A 12,381-nucleotide genomic window follows, 5' to 3' on the forward strand; every position below is an offset into this window, starting at 1 on the left:
AAAATCTGGCCTTTAGGTACCCTTGCTATCATTGGGGGCTGTTGCAAAATTGCAGAAGACTGGTTTTATCAATTTAGTCCCTCAAAAGTGTAACACATAGCCCATAAATTGATTTGCTCAGTTTATACAACTCAGTAGCTTCTTGGGTCCAGGGCTGATACTAGCTTTTTTTGCTGCCCTATGTGAACAATTGCTGTGCTGCCCCCTTCCTTCTCCTCTCCATTCAGTCTCTGTCCTGGGTTCACCTAAAAAAGCCCAGCGTCCTCCAGCAATACAAACGTTGAAAACTGACACCTCCTTCAACACCTGGCTTGTATAAGAGTATTAGGTGCTCCAAGTGAACCTTACAGCTTTGCACACACAAGCATACACACATCTGCCTTCTCCATACACAATTAAAAATTATGCATTTATAATAGATTTTACATGAAACAAGATCAATGTACAATATTCTGAGGTAAAAATATCACTTACATTATATTTACATGCATTGCTGTGGTGCCAACCAGAAATTCCTGCAAAAAGGAGGCCATATAGTATTAGGTCTATTGTAACACATTGGATGTGAGCTTGACTTTCATAATGCCATGAGTAAACTGAATTACAATTTCAATATAATAAACCTCCCATACCAAGACAGTACTAAAACAGTATAAAACCTACCTATGAAAAGGCAACACTGCAAATATTATACCAGGCCCTAAAGCACAAATACATTTCCTACTAGGAGAATACCTAACCTCAGTCACACATGTGGAACGCAAACAAACTTTCACCAAATACAGAATAGAGAAATCATAAGGTATAAATAAAAATATACAGGCAAAAACTGTTACAGTTTCTAGCTCAAGCCATACTCTATGCAGTGCAACAATAGAAAATCAGAACCATCATCATTCCTCAAACATCAAACAATAAAATCAAGAAATATAATAAATACATTATCAGAATAGTAAAACATACTAAAAAAATTTTTTTTCAAAAACAAATAGAAGAGTGAATTAAAAACTCAGATACAATTTTTTAAAAATTTCCCAAACTCCAATAAAATTTCAAAACAGCAGACAAATAACATTCAAAAATTAAAACTAATAAGGATGATTAAAAAAAAAAAAAATCACTCTCCATACATGGGAACTTTTGATTTCCAGTCACCCTGAGATTGTCATGGATTAGTGGGAATGGGGTGGACAAACTTTCTCCTCTCTTTCTTATATCTATCTATATATATTTACCCACACACACCCCTGTGCATCTTCAGCTTTCTTTGGCTGGGATTTTCCAGTAGCCCTAGGTCTTCCTCTTCACTTCAGCTACTGACAGGCCACCTCTCTCTCACACACACACACACCCCTAGGCAGGTTCCAATGCTCTCACTCACCTCTCCCCACTTCCCTGGCAGACTCCCATGTTCTCACACACACAACCAGGTAAACTCTCTCACACACACACACACGGCAGGTTCCAATGCTCTCACTCACTTTTCCCCACTTCCCCAGCAGACTCCCAATGCTCTCCCCCCCTCCCCCCCCCCCCCAATCCCTCAGGCAGGCTCCCATTCTCTCTCTCACACACACCCCAGGCAGGTTCCTTTGCTCTCATACACACATACACAAAACCTAGGCAGGCTCCCTCTTTTTGCTAGCAACCCCACCAATGCCTGTCTTACTTCACCGTCGCTGCTGTTGCTTGTGCCTCCTTGATGAAAATACATGAGCCGTTCAGTTGCTCCTCCTGTGCTGGCCTCACAGTATTCTTAGCACTTCCTCTATCTGATCTCATGTATCGCATGATCAGTATAGCGAAAGTGTTAGCCTTGTAATTTTTTTTTATTTTTTTTTATCATCTTGGGGCCAGTGCAGGAGAAGCGGCAGCAGAACGTGCTCCCTCATTTTCTGGCTCCTAGTCTGGTCATGCAAGGCCCTTTTTTTTTTTCACCACTGACGGGATGGGGTCCACTGGCAGCATCAAGGGACTCTGTTTTCTTCACTGCCAGTGGGATGGGGTCCCACCAACAACTATATCAGCCTCTGCTTTCTTCTTCTTCCTTTCTTGGGCCCCTTCCTTACTTTTTGCACTGCTGTCCCCCCTCCCCTCCCCCCCCGGGTGTGCTGCCCCGTGCAGTTGCAGTCTGCTCACCCCCGCTAGTTTCAGGCCTGTTTGGTTCTTTTAAGTTATTTCCTTTTAGGAAGGTTACCCTACTTTTTTTTTTTAGTTTAAATTTTCTATTTTTCTAGGATTAATCAATTCTGAAACGTGATGGTACCAAGCTGACATTAATAGCAGAAGTGTTCATCATAGAGCAGTTCAGAGGCTGCATGACAGGGTGCTAACCAGGGGCCATGACTCAAGACCATCAGGAAGTGGGGAGAGAATATCTGATTTAAGCTAGGCCAAAGAACAGTGATAATTTATATTTGAAATGTCTGGGGTTTTTTTTTGTATAGAACTACAGGATACAAACTTATAGTAGAGGCAATCCGATGAAGAGCTAGCAAAAACTGTAGAGTCTGCAAGAGATGAGAGATCTAAGACATATCTACGTGGAGGAGAGGGAGCACAGAGACATTCAAATAGCATCAAGGCATAAAGCATACACAGCAAGCATGTTTGGCAGAGAAGAAGTTCTAGAATAAAGGGTTATGAGAAAAATTTGAAAGAAAGAAGATTCAATAGTAACGTAAAGAAACATGACCTCAAGGGAAAGGCGAAGCATGCTCGACACAGTCTCTCAAGGGAGATGCTAAGGGCAAAAGCACTATCAGAATTCAAGGAAATATGGGTCAGACAGGAAGCGATCCGGAAGCAGAGGTAAAGCCACAGATGTAGTTGGTTCTCTGATATTGTAGTAGATTGGGAAAATGGACAGACTAGATGGGAGCTGTGGTCTTATGTGCCATATTCCATTTGCCTGGATATGAAATGGCTGAACAATGTAGCATGTTTCTTCACCCCTCCGCAAGCACCTGACCCTGGAAATACATGATGAGAGTGGGAGAGAGGAACCATGGGGGGAAAACAAGGGAGGAGCAAATGGAAAAGGGGGATGCATGAGGACCTGGATGAAACCTTGTGATTTTGTCATGGGCCAACCAGACCCAGAATCTATTATTCCGTTCCTGTATAAGGCTGAGGCTGGATGTCAGAGTCTCTGTAATTCAAAAGGTAATAGAATCTGGCTGAGAACTTCAGCATCTGGTCCAGACTTTTGAAACGGAGGTGTTAAACACCAGACCTCCTACAGGCTGAGTCAACGCTGCTTTAAAATCAGGCCGCCCTTTCCAAGAAATTGGCTCCCTCTAGTGGTGCAGTGCCAGATTCTGGAACTTCACTCCACACACACCGTTCACCGCATGGCAAGCCAGTCTTTTGGCAAAAGCCCTTCAGCATCTCTGTGGTCCCTCAAACAATTGACAAGACTTTGTCTGAACACAGTTTCACTTCGGCCCACAGCATTCCCCCCCCCCCCCCCCCCTATACGGCAGCAATGCAACACTCACAGGAATGTCACTCCTTGTGACATTTGTGTTAGCTTCATTGAGAGTGCCCCTTGGAAATTGTGACCACAATATATAAAAGTTACAATTGCCACAATTTTCAGGCTTCTCCAAGTTTGGCTATTGTGATTCATTTTACCTTTTTTCCCCTCCTTGGAGAAGTTTAACGGTCTCTGGGCAGCTTGCCAGCACGTGTACCACATGAGATTCCTCAGTCGCTCTTCTCCGTCAATCTAAAGGGAGAACTTAGGTCCCACAGCTGTGGGGAAGCACAGAAAAGGCACTCCTGCCCTCAAACTCCAGAGAACTTCTGCAATAAATAAATAATCCCAGCAATCTTTCTACACATTTTTGAGGATTTCATAGTATCCAAGCCCATGGCACCTCCTATTCCAGACAAAGATGGGACAGAAAAAAAAAAAAATCACAATTTACAAACACAGTCCAAAACCCTGCCCACAATATCTGCATATTTCACTGTCTGCAGGGTTGTGGATCCCTACTTAATGTTGAACGGAACTAATCCAATTAAATCGGGGATAAAACTCAGGGGGTACTATTCAGTCATGGGCCAGCTTGCAAAGTTCGCCAGATCAACCTATCCAGCTAGCTTTGGATATTCCATGGTGCAGCTGCAGCCCAACCAGAGTTAGATAGATAATTTAACTCCACCCCAGGGCACCCCTACATTATGTGGTTAAATTTTAGATGGATAATGAGTTATATATGACATGATAGATATGAGTTGTGATAAATGCCCAAAATATTCAAATGTTAGCATTTAGCCAGATAATTTACATGCTAGATGGCGAAAAGCCGCCGAATATGGCCCCCTACGAGCCAGTATTTATAGTCACACAGTAAGTGACAGATAAACACCCAATGGTACATCCAGTGTGCCTAGCTTCAACTAAAGCAGAATCCCTAAATTTAGAAACCTAACTTAGGCACCTAATTTCAGACAGGGTCCTAAGGAGGTCAATATTCAGCAGGTTTTCCTAGCTAAATCTGGAACTGAGTCAGACAAACTTGAGGGTTTTAATTTTCTGCTCCTTGAAGCAGATACGTTTTAGCCATGCAAGTCATGACCCTGCTAAAACTTACCCATATTTAAAAAAATAATAATAATAAAAGGAGGCAATGCATAGGCATTCCAGAGGTTGGGCTTAAACTTACTTGGGTAGCGCCATGTTTAGCAGAGTAAGTCTGATCATGGAGGAAAACAGGTATAAAGTTACATGAGTAAGCTTACTCAGCTAACTTTGAACCTAAGTTGGTATATTCAGTGAGATTTGTATCCCACTGAATAACTCAGCTAAAGTCATCCAGTAAGTTTTACAACTAAATTTAAGCACCTGATACTTAGGGCTCTAAATTGAGGCCTGCTATTCATTTGCAATAAAGTTACTAGCTGATACATTTAAGACAAAAAGGAGAAAATAGGTTTTTTTTTAATTCAACGCATCACTAAACTCTGGAATTCATTCCTGGAGAATGTAGTAAAAGCTGTTAGTATAGCTGGGTTTGAAAAAGGTTTGGACAAGTTCCTGGAAGAAAAGTCCATAAAGGAATATTAAGAAGGACTTGGGGAAACCCACTGCTTATCCCTGAGATGAGCAGCATGGAATCTATTGCACTTAGGAATCTCCTGCCAAGTACTTGTGACTTGGATTGGCGAATGTTGGAAACAGGATACTGGGCTTGATGGACCTTTGGTCTGACCCAGAATGGCAAAACATGTTCTTATTCTCACTTTAATACAATCACATTTAAGAGGTGGGGGTTTTTTTTTTGTTTTGTTTCTCTTAAAGAACAGCATTTGGGTTGGAACCAGGATAATTGCTGACCAATGATGAAAACCATGGTACAGCAGCAACATTATGCCAATTGAACTAACAAGATTGACCTATCCTGCTGCATCACAAATAATGCAAGTTATATATTAGAAATTTTAAAATTTTACCATACTGATTCAGCATCCTGTTTCCAACAGTGGCCAATCCAGGTTACAAGTGCCTGGCAAGTACCAAAACACTAAGTAGATCCCATGCTATTAATGCCAGTAATAGTAGTGGCTATTCCCCAAGTCAACTTGTTTTATAGCAGTTTTTGGGCTTCTCCTAGAGGAACTTATCCAAACCTTTTTTAAACCCATCTACATTAACTGCCCTAACTACATCCTCCAGCACCGAAGTCCAGAGCTTAATTGTATGTTGAGTGAAAAAGAATGGTCTCCGATTTGTTTTAAATATGCTACTAGCTAATTTCATGGAGTGTCCCCTGGTTCTTCTATTATCTGAAACAGTAAATAACCAATTCACATTTACCCATTCTAGTCCTCTCATGATTTTATAGACCTCTGTCATATCCTCCTTCAGCCATCTCTTCTCCAGGCTGAACAGCCCTAACCTATTTAGCCTTTCCTCATAGGGGAGCCATTCCATTCCCTTTATGATTTTGGTCGCCTTTCTATGTACTTTTTCCAGTGAAACTAATTTTTTGAGATGCAGCGACCATCTTACTCTCTGTTTCCTGTCTTTTAACCAGTTTGCAATCCACAAAAGGACATCAACTCCTATCCCATGACTTTTTAGTTTTCTTAGAAGCCTCTCATAAGGGACTTGTCAAATGCCTTCTGAAAATGCAAATACACCACATCAATCGGTAAACCTTTATACATGTTTATTAACCCCGTCAAAAAAATGTAGCAGATTTGTGAGGCAAGTCTTCCCTTGGGGTAAATCCATACTGGCTGAGTTTTATTAAATTAGGTCTTTCTATATTGTTCTGTGATTTTGTTCTTTAGAATAGTTTCCATGATATTTCCTGGCCCTGAAGTTAGGCTCACTGGTCTATAGTTTCCCTGATCAACCTTGGAGCCCTTTTTAAATATTGAGGTTACATTGGCCAGCCTCCACTCTTCAGGTACAATGGACGATTTTAATGATAGGTTACAAATTTTTACTAATAGATTTGAAATTTAATTTTTGAGTTCTTTCAGAACCCTGGGATGTATACCATCTGATCCAGGTAATTTGCCACTCTTTAGTTTCTCAGTCTGGCTTATTACATCTTCCAGGTTCACCGTGCTTTAGTTCAGGTCATCTGAATCATCACCCTCGAAAACAGTCTCCAGAACCCATATCTCCCCAATATCCTCATTAGTAAACACGGAAGCAAAGAATTCATTTAGTTTTTCTACTATGGCCTTATCTTCCCTAAGAGTCCCTTTAACCCCTCAATCATCTAATGGTCCAATTGACTCCCTCATAGGCTTCTTGCTTTGGATATATTTTAAAAACTTTTTATTTATTATGAATTTTTGCCTCCACCGCTAACCATTTCAAATTCTCTCTTAGCCTCTCTTTTCAATGTTTTACATTTAACTTGACAATGCTTAAGCTTTTTCCTATTTTCTTCAGATGGATACTTCTAATTTTTTGAAGGAATTCTTTTGGCTAAACCATGCTGATAATTGTTTGGCCTTTCTTCCACCTTTCTTAATACATGGAATACATCTGGACTGCGTTTCTAAGATGGTATTTTTAAACAATGTTCATGCCTGTTGTACACTCTTAACCTTCACAGCTGTACCTTTTTAGATCTAAAATAGCTCCCTCTTTTGTTGGTTCCCTGAACCAATTGCTTCACGAAGCAGTCATTTTATTCATTCCAGAAAGTTTTTCTCTAGTATGTCCTGGTGTTACATTTACCCAGTTAATATTGGAAATCTCCCATTATTATTGCATTGCCAAATTGGTTATCTTCCCTGATTTCTCTTAGCATTTCATTGTTCATCTCATCACTTTGACTAGGTGGTATACTCCTATCACTATACTCTTCCCCAACACATATGGGATTTCTACCCATAAAGATTCTACTGAGCATTTAGTATCTTGTATGATCTTTATCCTCTTGGACTCTATGCTTTCCTGGACATGAAGCACACCCCGGCCCAAATCGATCCTCCCTATCATTGCAATATCATTTGTACCCTAGTATAGCACCATCCCAATGGTTATCCTCCTTCCACCAGGTCTCTTGAGATGCCAATTATGTCTATCATCATTCACTGCTATACACTAGTTCTCCTGGGATTGGCATACAAACATTTCAAAGTGTGTTTTGTTTGTATTAACAACCTGCTTTTCAGTTGATAGGTATAACTTGGAATCCTTTAGCTCAGATGGTTTTTTTTACTTATAGGCACATGGAATACTTTTGCTTTTATTGGAATCTCTAGGTTGGCTTTCCCTCTTGTTCTAGTTTAAAAGCTGCTGTAACTCTTTTTAAAAAATTAGTGCCAACAGCCTGATTCCACCCTGGTATCAGTCCCAGAGCCTTTGATCTTCCAAATTACTTTGATGTGAGGTGGAACTTTTATCTTATTTTTAAATTGCCATCCCCTGGACCACAGGGTCAGGGATCTGGAAGCTTCCAAGGATTCCTAATATAAATGAGACCCACTCCAAGCAGCAAAACTTTCAGGATTGCTTCAGGAACTCTCAATTCTAACTGCAGGAAATTAAATATTATTTTGTAAGAACATAACATACAAATCACCATACTGGGTCAGAGTGAGGGTCCATCAACTCACAATAGTGGCCAATCCAGGACACAAGTACCTGGCAAGATCCCAAACAGTAAAGAGTGCCCATGCTGCTATCACGCAGTGATAAGCAGTGGCTATTCTTTAAATCTGCTTGGTTAATAACATTTTATGGTTTAACTCCTCCAGGAACTTGTCCAAACCTTTTTTAAACCCAGCTACAATAACTGCCTTAACATTATCGTCCAACAATGAATCCAAAGCTTAATTGTGCGTTGAGTGAAACGATTTTTCTCAGATTTCTTTTGAATGTGCTACTTTCTAACGGAGTGTCCTCAGTCTTTGTATTTTTGGAAAGACTAAATAAATAGATTTACATTTGCCTGTTCTATTCCACTCATGATTTTGTAGACCTCTATCATATCCCCCTCAGCCATCTTTTTTCCCCAAGTAAAACAAACCTAACCTCTTTAGCCTTTTCTCATAGGGGAGCTGTTCCATCCCCTTTATCATTTGTCTCCCTTCTCTGTAATTTTGCCCAATGCAGCTATGTGTTTTTTGAGATGCGGCGACCAGAACTGCACACATGTGCAACCTCACCAAGGAGTGATCCTGAGGTACTATGACATTTCTTCATTTTATTCCCCATTCCTTTCCTAATAATTTCTAATATTCTATTTGTTTTTTTGACCACTGCAGCACACTGAGCCAAGGATTTCAAAGTAGGTCACCCATGGCTTTAATTCGAAATGGCGACTAAGAAATTTAAGTAAATAATATTTGATAATCGCTGCTTTCCTGCCATAGGCCTTAAAGTATAGAACCAAAAAATAAAATACATTGAATTTCTAAAATCATAGAAACACAACCACTCCATAGACCTATCTCCTGGCTCAAAGAGCCAGGCCTTCAACATTTTTCTAACCCCCCACCCCCAATCAGGACCTGTGGTACCAAATTCCATTTCTGGAGCAGAGCAGATAACAGCAGTACGCCGAGTACAGGTTAATCTTGCTACTTGCAGTGATGGAGTCACAAGCAGTACCTGCTGTTAATAACGCAAGAGTATGAAATTGACTGATATCATCCATCAGGATGCTGGGGCAAGGCCTACAGTACCCAAACCAACCCTGGGGATTATGGCTGCTGTCTCTACCGAGCCGCTAGCTAGTCTGGGAACAGCAAGGGGACTTGGTTTCAGCCCTGGACCTCTTTCTTGGTCATGCATTGTGCCTCTAGCTTATTTCTAACTCTTCAGTTTAGTGTGGATTAAAACTCGTTACAGGTTATAGAAGATTTCATTTTTACATCTATTATCACATATCACCAACAGCTTTGCCACAGTAAATATTTTAGCATGAACTAAATCACTGGATCTAGGAAGGAGCTCAGAAGTCAGTAGTACCCCCCATAAAAGCACAGCAGCCTCAGTAACACTGGTAATGGATCTGGGTTATTAAGGCTTTTCTCCCATTCTGCATCTATGGGCAGGGGAAGAAAAAGCTTTGCAACAGGCCCCCCAGGGTCCCGTATGGTGGATGCTGCTTGTATGCTGACCCTTAGGGCAAAGCTACGCAGATGCTGGCAACTGCCAATAGCCAGAATGTCTTGGGCGATACAATTCAGACTTAATTATCTGATGGAAGTTTCACAATCTGTCTCACTCTGCCATTTGTTACCAGCACAGCTCAGACCTCACTAAAGGAGATTCATGTTTACGTGCACGAGAACACTTGGTCCCTGAACTGACGCTCGGTGAGCTAATTGCTGCTGCTAACTAGGAATTTAATGCAATAATAGTACCATGCAGTAGATTCTGTGCACACAAATAATTGTTTCTTTTGGTGGGAAAAATAGCTAAAAATGTGCACGCATATAATCCAAAACCCAGGTACGTAAGATTCATTGTACAAGCAGAGCTGCTATAGCACGGGGTATCCTTTCTGCCTTTCTACCACTGGAAGGTCCCATACTTTTCTTCTCTTGCCATACTTTCAAATTTCACCCCTCCTCACTGGGCTAACTCTCCATTCCCTGCTCCCATTTTGAAACCAGATTCAAAACTGTTCAAACAAAAGCAGTTTTTTGGGTTTTGTTTTTTTTTTTTAATTTAAAAACAAAAACACACTGTAGCAATTATTTTCTTTTCAGGAGACTTCAGTGTCTTTTACAAAAAAAAAGGAAAGAAAATTATTATTTTTTTTTTAACCATACATACATACACACTCCCATAGAGTAGAGAGGTTCAACGTCCGAAAGTTTCAGAGCAGATTTCCATCTGCGTGCACAGCTAACTTCAGCTGGGTTTCCGGTGCCAGCAGACAGCATATGGTAGACGAGCTCTGGGAAACGGCATGATGGTCCAAGCAATGGCTGGAGTCTTCGTGAGCAGAAACCAATACAATCCATGCAGCCAAAACCCAACACACACAGGTCGGACCCAGCCGGGACTTTCCTAACTAGCCAGGGACCATCACATTTGTAAAGGAAAGGCGGCCATGGGTTCATTTGAAAAAAAAAACAAAAAAAAACCAGATACCCAATATCTTACTTTGAACTACCATTCTGTCAATCTTACGACGTTGTTACACTATTAAAGTCTTTGGGTTTGCTGCACAGTTCCAGTTATTATGGCTCATAGAGATGCCAGAAAGCAATCTGAGAAGAGATGGTAACCAACACCTAGAGCAGGCTCAAGCAACTTCTCTGCACATCTTAAAAGGAAGCTGGGCTTCTCGTGCGCACGCAAGCAGCTAAATCTGTTCTCTTCGCAGTAAACAAGGACTCATGTAATGGGAGTACACAATACTCAAAAGAGTGGAGCAAAATAAAGTTCTACAAAGGGGGTCACTGTTGCTCCCCTTCTGCAAGCCTCCCCCTCCCCTTCCTTCCCCAAATATACTTTAGAGATCAGAGACCCCGAATCGGAGAGGAAGTCCACAGATGCATCTAACAAACATCTTACATGCTCTTCAAACACCTTGAAACAATCCTCAACGAGATGGTGCTTGAGGGGAAAAGCTGTGCGTTTTCCCCCTAAAGGGCTCCCGGAATGACCTACAATCCTCTTCTGGGAGTATCTGGTAAGAAGGAGGCCATGAGAAAAGTAAAGAAAGATCAATGATATGGACGAGGCCTCTGGCCCAGCTAGGCGTTAAAACCCCAAACTCAACAATCTTTTAGAAAGTCAAATGACAAAAGAGCTGAACAGGGGAAGGAAAAATGAAATGTCCCCAATTCAGCTCCAAATCACTAACTATATCCAGAGCATCCCACATCAGTCTACCAGTGAATCATTTTGGAGGTCAGGTGTCAAAACCCGGGATGATGGGGGGTGCTGGATACGACAATCAAATCAATGAGACTGTCTTTAGGGGAGGACGCGGTCCTCGCAAGGAGAAGCAGCCGTGACACCGTGCGCCATGAGCTCCTTCTCACTAAAAGGGCTGCCTACGCCTTCAGAAGTCAGGACTGCTGCCCAGAGCTGCTCCCTCACCCCTACCAGCCCTCCCTAATTTAAACACTCATTTCCCTCACCAGGGTAACCTTTCCAATTTATCCCTTTCTGTTCCAAAGGGGAGAGAAGGGGGAATGAGACTGGGCTTCAAATCCAGCTTTGCCTACTGCCAATCCTTTATTGCCCGTTGGCTCGAGCACCCATGGAGATTATAAACCCTTTGTGGGCAGGGGTTCATTTTCATTCATTTTCGTTGTTGTAAAGTACCTGGGTTGGATGCTATGTAAAAAAAAAAAAAAAAAAAAATTTCCAGCCACTTCCCTTCACCGTTTCTCAGCAGTTTCCCCTAAAGAAACATCAAACCAGTGCTTAATTAAATACAGTAATAGCTTTTAGCATCTCATTCTCCTCCACAGGCGTAGTTCCCCCCCCCCCCCCCCCAGTGTAAAGAAACCCATGTTTAGTCCCTAGTAACACCAGTGAAATTGAGATTTTGAAAAAAGTATAAGAAGGAAAGAAACGTTCTAGTTTAAAACAACACTGTCACAGAAGGACCATTCTTCTTCTTTCGTATAGGTTCACTGTGGAGAGACATGAAGTCAGCCTGCAGGAGCTGCTGCCACGACTGCCTGCTCAAGGGTAGAGTTAAAAAATGCTCGTCCACTGTCCATTTGCCTCTCGCTTGGGGCAGAAGTGTCCCGGCTCCTCCTCCAGCAGGAGTGTTGCATCCCATTTGCCAGGTCCCATTGGCCTTATGGATTCCAATAAGTAGTAAGGAAACCTCTCGAGAACAGATGCTAATCAGTGAATGAAAAACCATAAAATCAGAGGACAAACTCAGAGCACCAGCACTTCAGGAAAATGGGAAGTTTCCCTTC

The sequence above is a fragment of the Rhinatrema bivittatum genome, chromosome 4 (genome assembly GCF_901001135.1).
Source record: "Rhinatrema bivittatum chromosome 4, aRhiBiv1.1, whole genome shotgun sequence".
Taxonomy (NCBI): domain Eukaryota; kingdom Metazoa; phylum Chordata; class Amphibia; order Gymnophiona; family Rhinatrematidae; genus Rhinatrema; species Rhinatrema bivittatum.